This window comes from Genypterus blacodes, unplaced genomic scaffold, assembly GCF_046128005.1.
Source record: "Genypterus blacodes isolate CSIRO-AG114 ecotype Tasmania unplaced genomic scaffold, CSIRO-AGI_Gbla_v1 ptg000017l_1, whole genome shotgun sequence".
Taxonomy (NCBI): Eukaryota; Metazoa; Chordata; class Actinopteri; order Ophidiiformes; family Ophidiidae; genus Genypterus; species Genypterus blacodes.
In genome coordinates, this window is record NW_027466831.1 from 5,934,533 (window position 1) to 5,956,877 (window position 22,345).

Consider the following 22,345-nt stretch of genomic DNA (forward strand, 5'->3'; position numbering starts at 1 on the left):
TTTTTAACTCTTAGTTTATTTGTATTTAATGCATGACGGCTGATTATAAGAGTGCCAGTGAGTAATGTGTGTTTAGATGAACGGCTCACGACCTAAGCAGGATTTCCTGTTCATTCGTGTCATTTATAATAACAGTCTGCGCCATTTAGGTGTTTGTCAAATGCAATTATATGACTAATAATAGCAAACAGTTTGGTCTGTTCTCCCACTTAAAAGTCTGTCACAGGCATTATAAATAACAGATCTACACACTTGTCATGGAAAGAAAAGGGTTTAATCTTTCTGTCAGCACTCCTGTTTGCCATGTATCGATGTTTCTCTTTCTTTCTTTCTTTCTTTCTTAGCCTGATGACACATTTAAGATATACTGAGCATAAAAACAGGAAGCATTTCCGTCAAATCAGGTTTTAGGCTAAATCTGAATGCTTTTGAGGGCTTATCGGTGTGAGAGGAAGTGTTGCTGCTTGTTTTGGTGCCAGTGCTTCTACTGTGATCCCAGTGTCTGGGGCCAATGTCACTCTGACCGCAGCTGTTGGTGGAGGCCTTCCTTTATAGCCTATTACCTCACCATAACCGGGTTATGAAAATATCATCACTCTTTATGCATGTACGTAAGGACAGAGGGCGGCGCTTCGCTCGGTGCTAAATCGAGAGCTCTGATGGATCCTCGCCATCGTCAGCAGCCCGACATGTCAGTTACAAGATCCTGACGGAGGAGCAGCTCTGCACTCTGCTCCGCTTCTCTGGCTGTTATTTTTATGATTTGTATCGTCAAATTATTTTTCCTACATATTTTTCATTCCAAGCTGAAAATCTAAATTTAACATAGTCTGACCGCTCCGAACATTTCGGATTACGTTGCCGTTTACTTATTCTTAATATGCGTTATGAGGCTCACCTCACAGCCAGAGGGTTCTAGGTTCAGATCCAGCTGGGGGCCTTTCTGTGCAGGTCTGTGTGGGTTTCCTCCAGGTACTCCAATTTCTTCCCACAGTTTAAAGACATTCGTGTCAGCTGAGCTTAGAAACTCTGTCCACATGCATTAGCCCTGTGATAGACCTGTCCAGGTTATAGTCTGATTCTCGCCCAAACCGACGCTGGGATATGTTCCAGCCCCCGACGACCCTGCAGAATAGAGAACAGATGATGGATCCTCATTAATCAAGAAACGTTGTGACTATTTCACTGCTTGACTATTTTTCTTCCCCTCTCCATCCTTCCCTCCACTCTGACACCCGTCATTGAAGAGTTGACGTCACTTTCCTCTTTTCATAGTTGCAGTGAGACGCTGAGCTCCTCCTCACATCACAGACAGAAACGCTGTGTTTACCGGAGCAGAAAATGTAGAAATTGAGTCTCAAAGGGGGTCCAGGTTTCTCTCTGTACAAAGGTAATTATGTCAAAACAGAAGGGTTTTTTTCATCTTAATTGTCTTCTAGCTTTCCAGCAGCTGTCGGGTGCAATTACGACTCTTTAAAGGACAGATTGAGTGAAAAAGGGAGAGAGGGAAAAGCACCCAGGAGTCATATTTGGACATAAAGCAGAGGGGCTTATGACAGTTTGGCTACGCGCCTCATGAAGAACGAGCTCACATTATAATGCAGCGTGTGAGCGTTTCATAACTTTACTCCAAGTTCTTGCCACTTCTCTTTGGGAGAACCCTTTGAAATCTTTTTAGAATCTCCTCGACTCGCTTCGCTTACTAATTAGTGTCAGTAACTCTGCTTCAGTGCAGCGCGTAAACCGCCCTGCACCTCTGCCTGAACCTCAAAATAACAGACTTTTGTCCACTTTTTCTTCACTCTGAGACATTTAAAACCGCCCGGGGGTTTACTTTCTGCCCTCCCCCCTTCATTGTAAAGAGTTAGGTTCACACCAGCTTGGACCTCAGAGTTCAGAAAGGAGTGAGGTTCAGTGTCTAACCCTTAATTCCTTGTCTGCAGCTTCCACATAAACAACATGAGCAGGCACGTGCCCCTGTAGCACAGCGGAGCATAAATTAGACAGGGGGTTGTGCACGGGGCCCCTCAGGCCTGTCAGCCGTGGGAGTGGGACTACATGTGCGCTGGTGGAGAGGTGAGTAATAGATGGTCCAGGGGTGGAGGGAGAGGTCAGGCTAGGCTGTGTTAGGGTCCAGCGGTAGACAGCAACAGGCCCCCTTAGCATGAGTGACTATGAAGCGAAGAAAGGTAACCAGAGGAGGGCAGAGAGTGTAAGTGGGCCCCAGAGGCTGCCTGAGCATAGATGTGTGTTTGTGTGTGTGTGTGTGTGTGGTTAGATGTTGTCTCAGCGTGCTCATGAGAGGTCGAGGTCGCTTTCTCATGTCAGAAGAGTAGGATTTTAACTCCAGCACCTCTGTTCCTCTTTCTTCAGTCTGATGACTCTTCATACGGGACGTTTTACTGCTCCATGGTTTTATATTTCACTTCGAAACTCAAAATGAATGTTCTTTCTGAATCTGATATTCTTGGAAGAAAATATTGTGGGGAAACGGTGAAAGTTGGTGAGTTTGACTTGGGATCAGGGGTGGACTTAGGGATTTTGGGGCCCTTTGCAAACACAAGCAAGGGCCCCTGGAGATAACACCGGGGCTGAAGGTTCAATCTGTGATCCAAATGTACTCAAATGTGTTCGCCCATTGCCAAAATTCCACTGTTTGGACACTTGCACATAGCATTCGAATAGTAATTGGTACAGATGGATGTTCAGGCCGTCCTAAAATCTGAATATTTGAACTTTTGAACCCAGGCTATGATTTACCAGCCGAGTCATAATACATTATTGCGGATTATCATAATCACTGTTGTCGTTGTCCAAATGCTCCTGTAATCTTTTGAAACATGGTAACAGCAGCGTACTTAGACATCATTTTCTTCTCTTTTCAATGTCAATATAAAGCTGGACTCTATTTGCATGCATTCACATCGCCTCAGCACATGACTCACCTACCACACACTGACACAGCAGAGAAATGAGAAAGGAGTGGGCGAATGAACTCACGGCTTTGTGAATCACCTGTATTTTACTGTAATTCAACCTAATATCTTTGAAGTGTGTGATATATATTTAAGTCGTCAATGCTTTTACTGCAGCTTTCTGTGAAATACGAGCTGACAATAATGAGGGGTTATGGGGGATTTTCAGTTGTGGTTGCTGGCGAAAGTGGGTGATCTAACCTTTGGGAGCTAATCCTACCCTCCTCCTGGCACGTTACTGCTTACTGTTCATCCATCATCTGCTGCCACGTAACTGTTACTTAAGAGTTGTGTTACACGCTAGAGGAGCCGCGCTCTTTTGTCATTGGCTCCATGTGGGGCCTGTGGGGGCCTGAACTTCGTTTCACCAGCACAAAATGCTCCACTCCCTCCTAACTCCTATTGATAGCCTCTCTTTCCGCTCGTGTCTCCAGCCAGAGTGACACTATTCAGCATGGCAGTATGATCGTATGACTTCATTTTGGAAAGATCATCAACTTAAGGGTTTCTAAATGAGGGAGCTTTTGAACTTTGATACAATATGCCAGCGTCTCTGTAATCAGATTGTGGGTCGAGCTACAATTTGTAGCTGCACCACATTGTATGACCATTATGTCACTGAAACAAGAAAGCCCGGCATGACAACATGATGTCATTAGGATGCTGTTTGTCTCTCAGTCTGAATGTCACGTGATCACAGACATAGTAACTTCTTATATTTCACTGGTGTAACTGGTTGTGTTTGATAGTGATGATGGTGAGACAGTGACAAGTTCAAAAGCCTCAGACTGCTGTTGTTGTGCGACTGTGAGAAACTGAGTTGTAGTCGGTTGGATCCAGTGTCTCACAGATCCAAGCCGTCCAAAGCTGAGCTACACATCTGACGCAGTCACTCACTGAGCTAATGTTTGTTTTCATCCAGATAAGACAAAACAACAGATGAGTATCATTTTCTCTCGTGAGCTCACTGCACAACAAAGTGACTGATCCTCTGTCTTTGTTGGATTTTTCCCCCGGAGATAGAAAAGTAACATATTTGTAAGTTCAATCACTGAACTGTGATCACTGTGCATCTTGATTGCGTGGAAGGACAGTCTAGTCTTTCATCTTTTGAGGCAGACAGTGATGTCTGCTGACAGACTGTGAGCCTGAAACAGCAGCGTCTCAGCAGTGCTATGACAGATTCACCCCCCCCTGTCTGATTGAGTGTATGTGTTTGTCTGTTTATGTGAAACTGAATCCGTCTTTCTGTCTCCTGCCTTTCGTTTCCCACCGAAGACTGTGTGCTGTGTCACAGTATACGGCCTCGTCCCAGGGATCCTCACAGCAGCTGATTTACCACTTCAGATAGAAAGACAATCAAAGGAAGAGAGGATTGCGTGTGAAACCTCCAGCATCTGACTGATAACAGCTGCACCGCTTGAGAATCGCACCAAACAAAGTGCATCCAGTAAACCAAACTCATAGTTCCTTAAGTGCCCTGAAGCTTTGTTTGGTATCAGTCCTTTAATTCCCTATGTTGTTGACATCACCTGGTTAGGCACTTTAGGTACAGTGCATGTCAGTGAGCAAGTGTTTGGCCTGCTGCAGCTGACCAATCAGAACATAGAGACGTTTCCTATAGGGGCGCTGCAATTTTCCTTTATTAAACCTCAGAGTCAGAGAAGAAAACGGATTATATTTCTCTCACGCTGCGGCCCAGTGCCAGGCATGACTAAGTTTGAGCCATTAAAAGAATCGTATACACCGATAAACACATGCACGCATGAACAAACCTGCACATACGTGATTAACTGCAGGCACGAAAGCATAGTTGCATGCACACAAACAGGGAACGGCATTTTGTTGTGTTTGTCACACAAACACTTTGCACACACATGCCCGACACTTGTATCCATATTTCTCTTTGAAATCCTAATTATGCCTCCATTCAACTGCAGTCACTTGAAGTCAAAAACGCTTTTATATCGGCGGTGCAAAACAAAACTCACCTCAACCTTTTCAAACTGACAGTGATTATATCAAATACAAGCACACCAATTATGTTGAAAGGATGCCAGCATTTAATATTTCATCTGGGATATATCAGCCAGCCAATAATGGGGAAACAAAGAAGTAACAGCATGACAAAAATTGGGCCTATTCAGGGTTTGACCTTTGGATCCAATCTTTTCAGACTGGATTTATTTACATCTCAAAGCTGCTTAAGGAAAATTCTAGGGGAGGGAATTTAAAGCTCCAGAATCAAACCAGTGATCCGCTTCCCACCCCATCTCGTCCCCCGCTGGCTAGTTAATAAGCCAGGAGTGATGGACAGGACGGAGTCACGCCTTCTGCCTATTAGACTTCTCATTGTGAGGACTAGCTGCTGGTGCTTTTCAAATTGCCAATCCCCTCATGATGTTAGGTTCGTCTCCAGGTCAGTGAACAAGAACTCACGCGGCTCTTGTAGAAGTCTTAAAGCCACTGAGATCTTTTTCTGTTGAATATTGTCACTCATCTATGTGGACACAAGAAAATCGTAGTCATATTTCCCACTCGATGAGGTCTTCAGGAGGTTTCGGGGGTCTCGTCCCCCCTGTTCTTCCGCGCTTCCTTCCGACTGGGTGGACTCAAACATGATTTACAGATGTATGTGGCTTACATGTCTATGATTATATGCTTGACAACCCATGGAAATTCTCACGATGTGCTTGAGTGAATTCACAGCTATGGAGGGGAGCGGTTTTCCTGCAGCTTTGGGCTGATCTAGTTAATCGAGTTTTTAAAATCCTATTAACTCTTTGTAGTCTATTGTTATTTTTGCAATTTCACTTTGATATGTCACCGAAAAGCTCAACTTTAACATCCAGAGACCAATTTGGGTTTCTGAGAGAGCCAATAAAAACCAGACAAAGACCTTGAAAGCTTTTTGTCTGCACTGAGATTATAAATGTGTATTCATTAATAGGATTTTGAGTTTGCCAAATATTTTGATCTTTGAACGATTGGAATTGAAAAGAGATGTCTGGTAATTTTATAGAATTATTTTATTCTCTTCTTTTTTGTACATTCAGTGATTCAAATCAAATTTTTGAGATTCTTCCAGGAGGTTTTCTTCATTTTCCAAAGTGTTTTCATTCATTATTCTATTAATTCTATATTACTGTCATTTTTGTCATTTATCTATTTTTAGATTAAGTTTTGAAAATTTTCTCCACACATTTTCTGTAAAGCGCATAAAAAACTGGCTTAATTGAGATTTTATAATCTACAAAAAACAAAAGTGTTCACTTAAAAGTAAAGTTACAAAATTTTACAATTTTAGTTAAGCAAAATTAAATCTTTAGTGGTATAAATTATAAAATATTCCATTACTAGCAAATATATGCTCGCAGAATAATGATACTCCAGGTGACAGTAGAAACTATTAGAAAATAAGTCGTCGTAAGTAGTTGAAAATGCAGTGATACTGAATGTATTGTTCATATAACAGCAATTGGATATTGCTGTTACATGTCCGATTATAGACAGTATCAGCTTCTCACATGCTTTCATCTCGTTGAAACACGGTTGCGTAACATCTGAGCAAATTCCAAAAAGAACGATAGATCCAACAGTGTGATTTGTGTTTGCACTTGGGAAAACAGACAGCTTGTTATGAAAAGACTCCTCCTTGTCCCCAAATATATCTCTTTTAAAATTTCCCAGAATACTTCAAAAAGCTCAATCATTCCATAACAGTTGTAAATATGTCAAAATGCGCCATTGGTTTTCCTGAGGATCATGGGAAGAGTCATTGATTAAGAGCGTAGATCAAAGTCAAGGGAGCGTCGCTGTGAAAGCGGAGAAGTTGTATGTTGTATCGTCCGTGTTTACACATGCTGCAAAACACAATCAGGCTGTCTACGTCTTTATTTTGAAAAAGGAAGTTTTCTGTTGGCCTCAGGAGATATTTTCTTCTATAACTGAGCACCATGCCAGGAAGGATTGTGGGAAGCTGGATCAGTCAGTGACGACTTCTTTCCAATACAAACCAGCCGTGGAGTGTTATGACTTTCGAACTGTACGACACTCCATGGACGAGTCATTTATTGTGATGAATGTCAGCAAAGTCAGAAAACGAAAAGCTGGCCAGACTTGAACTCATCGTGGTCATTGGCTGTCACAAGAACACGATTCTAGCCATTGGAAGCTGTACTAACAATGCTTGGAGAAACACTGTGGTCTTGTAAAATGACCCCAGTATTTCAGTTGAGTTTATACTACAAAAACAACAACAGCTCTCTCATGAATTCCTACAGTGTAGAGTTTTGCACGAACGTCTGGCTCCACCCACTGCACTACACTATAGGTTACGTCCTTACAAGCAAAAATTATTGACAAAGCAGCAGGTTAATCCATCAATCCCAGCCTTGCAGAACATGTCCCCCTGAGCTGTTTTGAGCCCTGGCACGGGTCCACCCTGGTCCGAAGCACATGTGGCTTCCAGATGTGGCTCTGACTGTGGATGTGGTCCGGCACGTGGATGGCCTCAGCAAAGACACAATGGTTCATAATCAAACACCGACGCAGTCATATTCCTCAGCTCTGTGTTCAACCCTCAAGGGAATGTTGTATGGGCGAGAACCCGTGAAGTTTGGAAATGAGGAGAATGTAAGATGAATGACGGTCAGTGTATGTGTTCCTCAGTCTCAGGCACTGAACCATAAACCTTGTGATAAAACCCTACTTAATAATACAGATGACACACTCAAACCATGCTGGAACTCTTTAAAGCAATAATCTCTAATTGCCCGATTTGTGCACATTTATACACACTGGCTTTGCTGACTAGAGGTGTTAAATTGTGATGTAACCACTTTAAGAGCATGAAAGAATTCTTAGGTAGAGAATGATCACAGGTTTCCTTTGCAAACATTTTTTTCTTCTTATTTTCTGCTAAACTATTATATTAGAGATAAAGCAGCATACATCTACCATATCTAAGAAGCTGGTCAGGATCAAAAGCTGAGGGGAAAAAGCTGCTGCTGGGATTGAACAGCTGGAAGTCTTGTGGAGGGTCCTGCAATTCAAACACTGCCTATAGGATGATGATTAGGGAGTTAATTTGGTGAGTCTATGTGAAAACCTTTGAATTTGCAGATCTTTGGCTGCCCTTAGGGATATTTATTTACCTGTGGTCTGCCACAACAAAATGCTTTGCCACCATGTAATGACATGTCTGGTGTGGGACAGCATATACTTATGGTTACATCTTACAGCACTGCACGAGTGTGTAAGAAACACAGCAGCAATGGAGAAAGAAGCAGCGCAGAAAACTAGGAAGGGAGACAACAATAATTTAAGGTTTTTGGGAGGCTGCTGTTAAGTCTCGATGACGCTGAGGCATTCTTCACTGTTTTGCACTTTGACGTATATTCACTCTGGCCCGAGATGAAGGAGGCTTCAAGCCGTAAAACTCTGCAATCATAAAAGAAGCAAGGCTCTGATCTCTCCATCAGACACGACAGAGTTTGGACAACTGGACAGCACATTAAAAGCCAGACATCTCAACACCATTTGATCATTTCGTGCCGTATTTGCTAAGCTCGGAAAGACTCGAAAACATCCTCGCCATGTGGACGAATCCCTCTCTCCGAGTAAAGAGTCCACATATCTCTGATCTACAGAAAAGTCCCCAGAGAAAACTATTTCATCTCTATTCCTATTAAATCTCTGAGTAAAAACAAGGCATTCTGATATTCTTCAAAGGAAGCTGGGAAAAAAAATGTATAACCCGACTGGGTGGGGCCTTTCATCAATATGACATGAGGAGTTGGTTTGTCTTCACAGGAAGCTGGACGGAGGGTTTTGATTTTCTCCTGCAGCTTTCACCGCTGAAGCTTTTGTGGGACTCCTGCACCGATCTGTGACTGTGAGTATTTGTGATGTTCCCCTCAAACGAATGAGGTCAACATTAGATTATTAGTTCATTTTCTGCTCAGCTGGATGTATAAGAGAACCAGACCAGAATCAATCATGTTAATCTGTAGGAATGTTGATCGAATGATGTGTAGAATATAGTTGTAGTCGAGATCCTGACACCAAATTTCAGCCGTTTGTATCTACAATCTTACTCAAAGGCATTTCCCCCAGTTCATGACCATAGGATAGAGTTATAGAACTAAGATCAACTGATAGATTGATAACTTTGCCTCCGGGCTCAGCTTTCTGTTCGCCACGGCAGCCGCACCAATCCATCTATCACTCTCTGACTTCAATGCTTTCACTTAGGGCAGCAACTCAGTCGCCATCACAACAGCCCAACCCTCATTTCCCAGCAGAAAACCATGGCCTCAGCTTCGGAGGTGCTGATCCTCATCCTATCCGCTTTACACACAAACCAATCCAGTGCATGTTTGAGGTCATAACTTGATGAAGTCAAAAGAATTACATCATCTGCAAATCGCAACACTTCAGGCCTTAAGGTCACCAAACTGGACACTCTCCAGTCCTTTGATCTGCATTGAGATTCTAGCCACGAAAATCACAAACAAAATCAGTAACAAGGGACAGCTTTACCAGAGTCCAACACGCAGAATGTTCTTGACCTACTGCCAAGATTACAGACAAAGCTCTCACTTTGGTCATAAAAGGACTCGATGACTTCTTCCTCTTATTTAGTTTTTTTCAGATAGTTTGACATATGAAATGATGAGATACGGCTCCATTTTTTGCTAAATGTAGAATCACTTCATTTTCCACCACACATAAATGCACATGTCCACACGTGCATTAATGCTAATGTGAACACACACATACATTCGGATTTTCACACTAGATTTACTAGTTGGCTACTGAGTCATCACAAATCAACTAGTCATGATTGACCTAATTGTGTGTGTGTGTGTGTAGCTGATCTGTATATTATTATATTTTGGCATTTTGTAATGGGAAATATGTTTAGAATATTCTTTACAATCTCCTAAATCCACACTGTCACCTTGTTGGTTGAAGCTCTAACACACATTTGAATATTCTGACATTGACGGCTTTGACGTGTGTTATCACTAGTGTGACCTCTTCCTCCTACCTGTCAGCATTCCCGGAGGTCAAGTGTTATCTGGCAGGTCAGACTCGTTCCCATCGCTGACAGCAGCCTCACCTGAGTGTCTGTCAGTGCTCGGACCTGGCCGCAGCCCCTCGCTTACACAAAGACAGGCACTGTATGAGCCGCCACAAACAGAACAAGCAGCTTTATTCATCTCCACTCGCTCTCTGTTGTTTAGTTCATTTTCTGCTCCTTCACCTACTTAACAAACAGACCTGACCCAAAGAAGGTCATTATCTGGGGGGAGGCAGTGATGAAAACCACAACAAATCTCTCGTTACAGGAAGCAACTGTCCTGAGGACTTAGTGTCCCCCAGCAGGACATTTTGGCTGCTTCACCTGGAACTGATTCTTTTCAGGGGAGAAGAGTGGAAGGAAATCCTCGGGAACGTAAAGTGTGAGGTCCAGGGAGGGAAAGTTGTGCGCATACACACAACATTTTGGAGTCGATCTCCTGCTTCCTGGCATCACACCCCAGCATTGTGTTCTTGTAGATTAACCATGGAAGGAATGTGTCACTGTATCTCTTTCTTACTCTCTTGCTTCTCTGTGCCCATTAAGACCCATGAGAGGATCGACAGGCAGCAGCTTGGAATGCGTAGAATTTCTACAGAGGTTTCTATGACTGAGCTGTGGTTTGACCTTTCTCTGGGTCTCATCGGGCCTCCCATGGTCTGAGAAGAGGAGGCAGGAGGGGAGCAGGGCTTCACCCCGGAGGAAATGAACAACGCAAAGGTACCAAGCACCCGCTGACCTCCATCCTTTTAGATTGTCACTCAGAGTGACCTCAAAGGACCTGCCTACAACTCGTATGTGTGTCAGACAGGCCCCTTCTGCATGTTTTCAAAGCTCCGAGTCACACACACAAAGTATTTACAGCTCACTGTGTTGATTTCAGATGAATTGGCTGGGAGGGGCCAGCCTGCTGTCCATCAAAATGAACGTTTCCTCTCACAGTCTGACACACGACACAGTCACACCTCGGTGATAGAGAACAGACCCCAGAACACTCGCATAAGCACAACAGTCACACACAGACCAGAGGAAAGTTGTAGTGTGTAAAAGTACTTATACCATTATAAAGTTAATAAAAAACAGTTACATTTTTAGCATTGAAAATAGTGAAAAAGAAAGTTCAACAAAAAGTTTAAAATGTAAAAGAAGTGATTAATGAATGAATTTTTTTAAATTTCTTAATCTGTTCTTTTTTTTTTAATGTTACTCAAAATGATACTTGAGTAAGTGTACTTGCACCAGTCACTCCTCCCATGGTGCATCTGAATGTGCACACATGATGACGTTGCAATTTAGAGTTTATGTGAACAAGTTTGGGGAATGACCTTAGAGACGCTATTGTGCGCCGGTGTGAAGTAGCAGTCGACACTGTGAGTAACAAAGTGAGTCAGGTTAAGCACATAGTTCCTGTTCTGGGCCATCGTTTAATCTGTGGGGCAGCGGTCTTTTACCCACCGACACACACCGAGTCACGTATGACCCTGGGCAAACATGGCGCCATTAGTCACATCCTCCTTTTCCTCCTCTGCCCAGCTGAGACCACTTGACCCCCATAAAAGTGATGAACAGTGTGTCTCCAGATGCTTCGTCACATTATCACTGACAAATTTAGTGGTTCGACATAACAGAGCAGCTTCTTAATATTGGTGTAGCACGTATCGATACAGACGGTGCTATAGATTCCCAAACTCACGCGAGCTGTGGAGCTGTCTGCCTGTGCCTCTGTGAAATCAGGGTAAAAGCATTCCTGCTGGTTTAAGCTGGTGAGCGGCTTTAAAGACGTTTCCTGGCAGCAACATCGCTCAGTTAACATATGACACTAGTTAATGCACAGCCAGGCTGCTTTCATGGGGTTCACTGTAACGCAACACCACGAGTTGGAGGGCATTAACTCTGCGTGTGTGACTTTAATGGAAATGCGGGACAGCGTGGACCTCAGCTCGCAGCCCGCAGTTTAGTGTGTGTGTGTTGGCTAACGAGTGTGTTGAAACTTTTTCATTCCCCCCTCGCAAAACACAGATTCGTTTCCCTTCCGTGTCCGCTAACAATGACTTTTATAGATTAGAGTTGTCAGGCAGTTCAGAGGTTTGAATATTATGTTGCTTCATTCGCTGTCACACGATATGGAAGGATGTGGTGAATGTTTAGATGGATATGTCAAGCAAAATATTTACGATATTACACTGGATAGAGTGTGTTTGAAGAGTCAAAGGGGAGATTGAAGGTCAACTTATGCTTCACAAATCCACACGACAGAACATGCAGGTTTGGTAAAGCTATATATAAATTGGCCTTTGGATTTTAAGAATCCTCTAATACTTTTCCAATACGGTCTATTGACGAATACAACCAATCATCACATTATGCGAGGGAGCTTGAGATGTTGCAAATTGATACAATTCCCTGCTCAGAAATTCAATTCAAAACTAGTGGCAAACTCAATTCAAACCCTGGGATGAAAGGTTGGAACACACAGACGGAAGCAGCCCCATCAGCTCAGTTTTGCCTGCAGACTTTACAGACTGATCTATCCATGATGAGCATAGAAACAGATGTGAATGTGGTTTTCCGAGTGTAGGAGTGCATTAGAATCACTTTCAAACCAAGCCCCCGGTGTGGTGGCGGACCTGCGTGGTGGCAGGTAGTCTGGCGTGGACCACACCTTTTATTGGCATTTATCACTTTAATGGCAGAGTAACTTAACACTGAGCAGCTCACCCAATAAAGACAGAAGTGTTCCCACCCTTTACCTGATCCATTAAGCAAGCAGCGGGACGAAGCCTCATTACAGCTCGACTGGGGCACAGTGTCACACCACTGCTCATAAAAAAAATGCTGTGGGGGCTGTGCGGGGCTGTGCGGGGGCTGTGGAGGACTGTGGGGGGCTGTGGGGGGCTGTTTGGCGACTGTGGAGGGCTGCGCAGCTCACTTACACGGGTGTTATTTATGCTGGGGCTGCTGGTCAGAGCGGCGTGGTGCCCTGTCCGTTTGCCGCTGGAGGGGTTTAACCTTTATAAGCCCTCAGAACCAGAGGCCCCCGGTTCACCCCACCGCGGGAAAGGAGCCTCACCCATCAGGGATCTGTGCGGGGTTTTATGACGTATTGTCCAGGGGAGGCGGAGGTGAGAGGCCCACAGACTGCAACCTTTGTAACCTCCATATCTGTGCTCACGCTGGCTCATATGTACCTAGTGCTCACTAAACACTTAAAACACTCAATCTCCTCCATCTCCCCCAGTTATTTGTAACCTGAGGATGGTCATTTACGTGCTCTCTGGACTTCCTGGCGTGGGGATAAAGCCGCAGGTTGTATTGCTCATCTTCCTCTTGAATAGGTTACATTCATGCAGGATGTATATGTGTGTTTATCCAGTATGAGTGGTCTTGACTAAGCCACATCATCAATCGCCCCTTTAATCATCCTGCTTTCGGTAAATTAGTCAGCTGTGGCCAAAACCGTGTCCTCCTCTTTAGTCACATAACTTATGATCTGTTTTTGTTTAGTTGCAGGACAGATATAACAAAAACTGGGAAAGAAATGCAAACATAAGCTTGAGAATCTCAGCTTTGGCAGTTGGTCACGCTCACATTAAAGCCCCCAGACAAAAGGTAACAATTGTGAAAGAATTGTGCTTAAATTGTTGGCAGGTATAGCACTGAACTCTACCTGACTTGGTATAATTTGAACCCGGCTCCTCTTGGCTCAGTTTGCATTATTCACAGTAGTTTTGTAGCTGTATAACGTGGATAACCCAGGGATTAGCAAGCAATATGTAATTATTACTCAGAAATGGCTTCTCACATGCGAATCATTCACTAACAAGCTTTGCATATTGTTGCATTGACGACGGAAATCTGGGAAACGATTGTCAACAAAAGAATATCTGGGATCTTTTCTCCTCCCCAAAAAAGTAAAGGCCATTCTCTGTTATCTCAGAGTTTAACAGGTTAATATCTTCTTTCCCACAAGCTTAGTAGTAAATTCAAGGGAGATGTCACGGTTCATGCAATGACTTAAACACTAATATGGTTTGTAAAGCAGACATAAGGGAAGAGCTCTCTGTCCATCCTTTGATCCGTCTTCCACTACTCTTCCGGTTGTGTGAGGGGACAGCACAGCTTGAATCTTGTTCAAGTCTCTTCTTCCCATATGTTCATTCCATCAAAGCTCCACATCTTGACTGTGCTTCATCTAAGTACAGAGATGCACTGAAGTTCCCAGGCTGGAGCATGAAGAAGTCTTTACCAGAACATTTGTTACATAAATTCCATGTTCCTGCACCTGTTTTTGTCTTAAAGTAACCACTTATTCTACAAATACGACTCTTGAGCAGTGGCCCTAGTTTGTATTTAAAGAAAACAAAAATGCTGCATTATTTTCCAATTCTAACACATGAAAATAATAGTAAAATATGAGCAGATAAATACATATGTATAGAGAACATATAGCTATATAGAGATATAGAATATACTCTCCATAGATGCTGATAAAAATTTGATATACTGTCACTGAACCATTGTCTAAACATTTAAACGTTTTTGATAAATAAATCAGGTTGTCAAGTTAGGATATCCTCCTTCTAGAATAAGGACTTTGTTATGCCCAATTTTTGTATTAAGTTGCCCACACACAGGCTCAGATTGTGTCAAGTCTGGGAAAAAGACGGGGCCTTTGTTTCCACAGATGTTTCACATGAGTCCCATCTGCTGATCTATATTACACTAAGATAATCCTGCCAACTGCCACTTATCTATTCCTTACGCTAAACAATCAGAGGCATCCTCCGAGCTTTTAATTCATCTGCGTTGCATCATAAAGTACAGTACATCTGGGACCGGTTGTTTGTGGCACTCCAAGCCTCCCGATGAGGGGATGGAACCTGAAACCACGTACGTTCCCATGAGTTCATGATGTGCTTCATCTCCCCTGGTCCGCCATTGTGCAGGGCCCAAACCGCAGCAGATGTTATTGAGAGCGCATTTGTAAATATTTACCCTGGTGAAGACGCTATGAAACTGAGGGAGGTGCACGGTTGACGGCAACGCTGACAGCGCCGCAGCTATTGACTGTGTTTTCAATCTCTGGGGGTGTTTTATGTCGTGAAGTACCGTGCATTCCGATTTGAGAGAGAGAACGCTTGGAGGAAGTTTAGGACCAAAACATGGGAGGTGGCCATTAGCTTTGGTTTTTAAATCAGACAGGAGTACACTCTGAACTGAAGCACGTAGCTGCAGGCACTCTGCTATAAAGACTAACAAGCTTCAGACTGAGAACAACTTCCATAGAGCCCCCTGCAATGGTTTAAAGCTCTAGGGTCAGAGATTGTTTTGCAATTTTATGACAACATAAAAAGCTGCACTGAACATTTACATCGTGACATTTCTCCCTATATTCTAAGCGCTAGATCCCTGATTAAAAACCTCTCACGTCTTGATTTAGTGCTCAGAAATGAAACGGGAACAAAGCAAACCAAAGAAGCGTTCATCCCTCACATAAACCAGGTCCTGTTCGTACCATTTCTTTTGGCAAACATAGACCTGCGTGAAGGTTATTTCTGAGAAGAGCTTCTACACGCCTCAGGAATGTTTGCAGCATTTCTGAAGTGCCTACATGGTGTCAGACATGATCTTGCATGTTGCGGCCATGTAGCTGGCAGAATTCTTGCTACTTATCAATACGAAACTCCAAAGGGGGAAATCTGGTCATTAATTATACATTATTCGAGTGATTATACAAGCATATAAGATTAGGAAGTGTTGTAATCTTGCATGTTGCAGTAACAGCGTGTGTGTGTGTGTATGTGTGTGTGTGTGTGTGTGTGTGTGTGTGTGTGTGTGTGTGTGTGTTCGTATCACGCATCTCATTAGCTCCATTCCCACAGCTGGATGTGGGTTAACGAGATAGCCCGCTCGTTCACTCCCTAATTAGCTCCTCTGGTACCCCACATTCTCTGAGCTCGGCAGCAGGCTTCACTTTCGGGGTCTCGCTTTGCTCTACCATGCAGGGGGTGGAGAGAGATATTGATTGTTGGTCTTTAATGATAAATTCCCTTTGTGCTGCTGAAGCCTGTTAGTGAGGTTTGTAGCACTGGGCAGACCTTTTGCTCCGCGATAGGAATTTGGTAAAGCAAAAAATAAAATATTGGCGCATAACCTTCGAGTTCTGAATCGGGCGAATTGCAGGGGTCTCTGTATGTTGGCCCCTTGTTGTTAGCCTTGAGCTTTCATGCACAGCAACACTGTAGGGAGCAGCGTTGATAGTTTGTTCATGCACAGCAGACAGAGAGGCTGCACTAAAAGGCTTTGAAAATATTGGAATTTAATGATTTGTTTCTTCAACGAGACTGAGATGCTCCTTCTAACATTGCGTTTGTTACTTAACTTGGGTCTGTACAGCCGTTACACTGACAGGAGACTATGTCCTGCCAGGTGGGACACAGTGTCTGCCCGGCCGGAGTGCAAATAGGAAGGAGGAGGGGTGAGAGGTGTAAGAGAGAAAGGGCATTTAAGGGGTTAAGAGGCTAAAGGGAGGGTCAAAAAGTAGATGCTGTGAACAGCTCTGAGTGCACAACCCTTTCATCCAGGGTGTAGAGTGTCTCCAAGCAGCATGCCAGCGTTTATTTAGCACCAGGCAACAAGTTGTAGGGAAACCTAATCTCCTTGCCTGCAGCCAGCCGCTCCTCCTTCAGACAGGGCCGCCCTGATCTTGGTGGCGTCTCCCCGCTCCCTGTCTGTCTTTCCCTGCATGGAGTCCCCCCTGTTAGGTGACATGGGAAGCTCCTTATAGTCCATCGCTCCTCAACCGCTGCCGAGTCGCCACCGCTCGTGTTACACGGGATGGTACTCTGTCGATGACGATCCAATGGCACATGTGATGCTGTGTGTGAAGTTGTGTGTGGGGTCATCAGTTTCTCTCCAAGTATGGCAGTTTGAAAATGCTCCAAAAGAAAGCGGAGCCGTCAGTGAAGCTTCCTGTTCAAAGTGCATTCTGGACCAGTTTCAGCATATGCAACCAGATATTGGACATGAACCTACAGTGGCAATGCTACTGGGAGTAACACACTCTGGCTGACCAAACACACTGTTTCAAGAAAACCTGGGATCTCTTCCAGCTCATCTCTGTGTGTCACATTTTACAGTTAGCAGCTCAAATTCTTAACTGCGGACCCAAACTGTAAACTCAACATGACAGCCTGCTTACTGAAGACAATATAATCGGAGATTTAAACACAATTGGGTGATTAAACAACAATTGCAGCTGTCTACATTATGTGGTCTAATAAATATCTCACATTGGTTAAGAGACATATCAACCTAATCTGGCAGGTTTTACCTCTGAGCACTGTTTTTCATCACACACAATGGTTTGTTAAGTGGAAACATGCTGCTGTAGCCAGCCATTAATCCAGCATTTGGCTCAATCACATCTCATTCACAACCTAACAATGATTAGAAATTATCTGTGTGGTATTTGAGAGTTTAGCAGCCGTGTGATGTTGTTTGGGACAGCGTGTCAGGCACATGCAGAGTGGAGCCTGGGCAGAGTGATTAATGATGGGAAAGGCCAGCCAAACAAGTTCCCTGGCTCTCCGTTTCCAGACAACAACCAGAGGTGTAGGGTTCACTGTTTTCAATCACCAGCGGGTTTATCGGGACTGGGTTATCACCACTGCATGTCGGGAGTCTCTGGGCCAATGACATGGCTATGAGTGGGACTCCTAAATGGGCTTTCAAAATGAAACGCAATGACCAGAACTAAACTTGGGTGACCTGTGGTTTCAGTGCTATCGGGCTAAGATAGTGTGTGTGTGTGACAAATGATGTGAGTGAGAGACGCATAATTCACTAATTGGTGTAGGTCAAGAAATGACACGAGGCATGCACTCTGCCTCCAGAGGATGTAAACAATGACTGGAGTTGTGATGTCAGAGAGTTTGATTGGACTATGTCTAACATTGTAGACGAATCAGTATGGGAATGATGAAAACTAAATGATTGCCTACATTTTCACGATTGTTACCTCATCGTTATTGCCTGTATAAAAAGCCTACATAGACACGTAATCATGTATGTATTAACGTTCATCTCTGACAAACATTCCAGCCGAAAACTCAACGTCTCATATCCTCATGTTAACCCTTTCCCTTGCTCAGAAGTGACACCTCATCAGCAGTTTATGTAACGAAGCACACATTGCTAATCACCAGTTCCATACGGATTCTATTTTCACTTGATAATCTGTTAAGCGACAACACATTTGCGGAAATCTAATGGTGAGGCGATACTGTGTAGCTCTGTGAAAAATCAAGCACAAACAGTTACGTAATGAAAAGCAGATGTACGGGAATTTGTTTAAAAGTAAGCTGTAAAGATGATGAAGTATGTGGCAAACTTCTTGTGGTCATATGACCCAGGTGACTGATATACAGTCACGGGCTTATATATCTGAGGATCCAGCTTGTGAAGCAGATAAGTGAGAGCCTGTGAGGTTATAGGGAGGCCTAACCCTGTGCGTGAGCTGTTTGGTCAGACTGACTCCATGTGCGGGTGATAAAAGTGTAAAACCGTCCAAACAAAAGCCATATGAGATGACATCTCTATCTCTGAGGACCTCTGCATTCTCACAGTGATGATAAGACCGGGTCCCCTCACGAAACTGTTCAAGCTGTGCGCCTGTGCATCAGTATTTGACAGACTCGGGTTCAGAAGTCAGAGTCACAGCTGAACCATATCATCGAGTCAATAAAAGTCAATCTTTCCTAGTTCTCAGCGTGTTTACGATGCATTTGAACACAGTGTTTTGGAGAATAGATGTCACCACCTTCAAATGTCAATTTTTGTGTGCAGTTAGCGTGAGAAGTTATTAATATTTGTGCTGAAAGCAGCGGCGGTCCACACATTCCACTGCAGAAAGCTATTGAGCTGTGCCAAATGGTGTGTAGCTAAAGCCCTCAAGCAATCAAGTAGATCTAAGTCAAATACCCCTATTCCCCAACATGGCACTACAAAAGGTTTTCCCAGCAGCCACTTGGTATTCCGTGCGGAGAACTTAAGCGAAGACGCCCCGACCCACAGCAAGGGTACCCCCCCCCCCCCCCCCCCCCCCCCCTTCTCTTTATATCAGCATTGTTTTCAACATGTCTGTCTTTTGTTTTGAAGTCAAGAGATTAAGTCTAAGTTAGGTAATCCTCAAAGCAATGCAAGCAATTAGGGTGATAAGATCAATTTATGAAATGCGGCAGTCTAATGTGAGTTATCACCGGGGATATGACCGAAAGCACCAGAGACATGCTGGTAATTAACGAGGCATGATGGGTGTAAACACGGAGCCACAGAGGAGACGCGCTCAGAGGGAGCCGTGTTTTGTTGGAGCCTTCACTCACACAGACTTGAGTCAGTGTTTAGACATGATGCAGGCCTGAAACATACTGGAGATGATGATGGCTTATTTGCTTTGGATAAATCAGTTCAAAAGTTGTGCAAGCACCATAATCAGGCAGAAATCATTAGAAATGTGTGCTCGTTTACATAACTGTATTTCTCATTGATTGTAACAATATAAATTTGCGATTGTCTTATATTCGCGGTCTACACTGAAGGTCTACACTTCCTTCAATGTAGACCGCAGAACAGATGAGATATCAAGGAACCAACATTACAATTCTTGGCTTGAAATCTCCAGGAAGTGAGGGTTGAGCAATCTGGACCTCAACAAAGTCACGTGGAGTCATGTGCACAATTCTTCAAAAATAAGTGGAACAACTTATGGCCATGTTGCATCAAGGAGGCTTCTGTTCTCCCATTGTTTCATCTTACATCTCCAACTTGAGCATTCTGCACCTTGCACATCCTTCTCTGGTGTACCTCTTCTTGAAGGCATTGAGTCATGTTTGCTTACTTTGCATTTTAGCCTCCTCGCAGTAGAGAGTATAGTTGGCTCAGATGTTTCGTCCCATCTGGTCTTCAAAGTCACCATGAACCAAACATTGAATTTGTGCTGAGGGATTCTAAACCTGCATGACGCTTTATGCAGTACTCATAAGATTGATAATATATTGGTGCTGTATTGGTGTGTTACTAAAAGTCTCTGCTGGACTGTTTAAACCCTATATTGAAAACAGAAATCCATGCCATACGCCCGAGTTCTTATGTACCCAAAATGGGTCACAAGCTTATTACTGGTCCCTGTACCACATGAGCGGCAACTGGTTTCAATCAGGTTCAGGATGGGGCTTAATCCATTCAGCGTGGGTTGAAATAGTCCAAGAACCCCTAATATGGAGATAGGACTGCAATACTGTCAATGATTAGCATTTTAAAGAGAAGCTGGAGGAAACATTCCAGGCTCGGACACACTTACTCTGTCACATGCACTGCTTTCTCATGGAAACAAGACTCAGCTCTGGTTCATCAGTGCATCGTTGTAGTAGTGAGTTGTGGGTATTGTAATTTTTTGATACACACGTAAATGTAATCTGTTTCCTGGATTCAAAAGTAAAACAGATTGAACCAACTTCACTTTTTTTGTGATCCATGGAGACCAGTGTCTGCCGCAATATATGTGTGATTTATTACACAAAGGTCAACTGATGTTTATTCTCTCTACGGAATGTTGAGGATTGAGTCGAGGGAACCAGCGCTTCATCAAATGGCGGTGCCTCAACAACCAGGCTCCTCCTCGTGAAACATTTTTGATAGTTTATATTAACAACAGCAGCATTACCATTCAATGCAATCAAGGTTTAGCAACGTGTGTCAACGTAGCAGTCAAAGGCTTGAATCATGATATCATCGTTGCTCTCCTCCTGCCAAGCTGATCAGACGTCCATGCTCCTTTTGCTTTATTTAGGAGGCCACACATACTGACATAATCCTGAACAGTCAATCATAAAGCCATCGCATGCAATAAAGGTCCACATCAAATACCGTATATGTGTGTGTGTGTGTGTGTGTGTGTGTGTGTTAGCCACGTGCCTTTATAGCTACAGAATGCAAAGAAATGACATCAGCGGCCCTGCAGATGCCAAACTCTCAGCTCTGGTTCAGAAACAGGTCTGATGGAAGTGGAATGATATTACTGTGATAAAAACATGCTACGTTTTTGAAGCAATTCCAAGGTAAAAACACAGGCAAACCCAAAAACACCATATACAGTATAAATGTGAAGCGGCAGAGGGAATTGAACATTACTTGTGGAGCTTTTGTAGACAGACTAGCGTGCCGTGGATTCAGTCTAGAGTGGTTTTGGCCTGGAGTGCACGCCTGCCTGTCTGATGCTGGTAATGATAGCGGGGCCTGTGCTCTCAGCTCAGAGCTAAAGCTGATCCATGTTATGTTAGATTCAATCACGTTTCCGTCCAGATGAGATGAGGAATCGTGCAGACTGAGAAAGAGGAAGGTCATGCGCTCCTGACCTTTTGTTCACTCTGTGTGGAACGCGGTGATGCAAACACGAACACACGCGCACACAATTTATTGTAGGGCATGTAATTAATTTATCCGTGATTGAAATATGCATTATTTAGTTTGTGTTGACGTCTGCTTTTCCCCTGGTGGCACAGGAAACCCGGTGTTTTGTTTAGCTTGACGAAGATGGTGAATGCTTCTGCTTCCTCGGAGAGAAATGAAAAGGTCTTTGTGTGCGTGTATGTTTTTCTGCATGTGTGTGTGTGTGGGTGAGAGTGCATTAACCAGACCACAGGGTTTGACATGTCTCCAGTGTACACACCGGGGCAGGGAGGGGAGGGCAACAGGGACTGGGACCTGTCGCGGCGCATTCGGTCGCCGCCATCTTACGCTAAAATCAGCTGCGCTCTGGGTTTGAGAACCAAAGGCCTGCAGCCAAAGGTCAGCGTTATAAAGGCAGATATCCAGTACCAGTGTAATGCGATAAAGTGAAAAGAATGCGGCCACGCTGTCTGTGAAAATAAAATAGAGACAATTTCCCTCATTCTGCTGCTCTGGCTCATCTTTCAAGTCGCACAATGTGGAATTCATGCTTATTCCCTGCTGAAAATAGGACGTGAGAGGCTAAACTCATCTAGATGCCGGGTCAGGCCTGTTTTTTTCCACTAGTCTTCCTTGTCATCCTGACCTGGCACTTCCTCAGAGTTCACTTCTTTAAAAACAACCCCATTGAGCTTCTGCTGGCGTGCAGCGCTGAGATGTCTGCTCCAGATCACACAGTGTTGCCTGTCCTCCACCTTTTATTTCATTCATCAATGTCTCTGAATGCTAAAGTGTCCGTGTCCGTCTCCCCGCCCCCTCCCCCAACCCCCCCCTC

At 43.9% G+C, this 22,345-nt stretch overlaps 1 protein-coding gene across 5 annotated transcripts in view; it reads left to right on the forward strand.

Annotated features, from left to right (window-relative positions):
• The window catches only part of LOC142990981 (semaphorin-3F-like), a 108,430-nt gene that overhangs the window by 13,690 nt on the left and 72,395 nt on the right, over positions 1–22,345 (forward strand). For all 5 annotated transcript variants that reach the window (XM_076140891.1, XM_076140890.1, XM_076140897.1 and 2 more), the window contains one exon: positions 10,609–10,782. The gene's annotated coding sequence lies outside the window, so the exon portion shown is untranslated. The remainder of the gene's footprint in view (positions 1–10,608; positions 10,783–22,345) is intronic.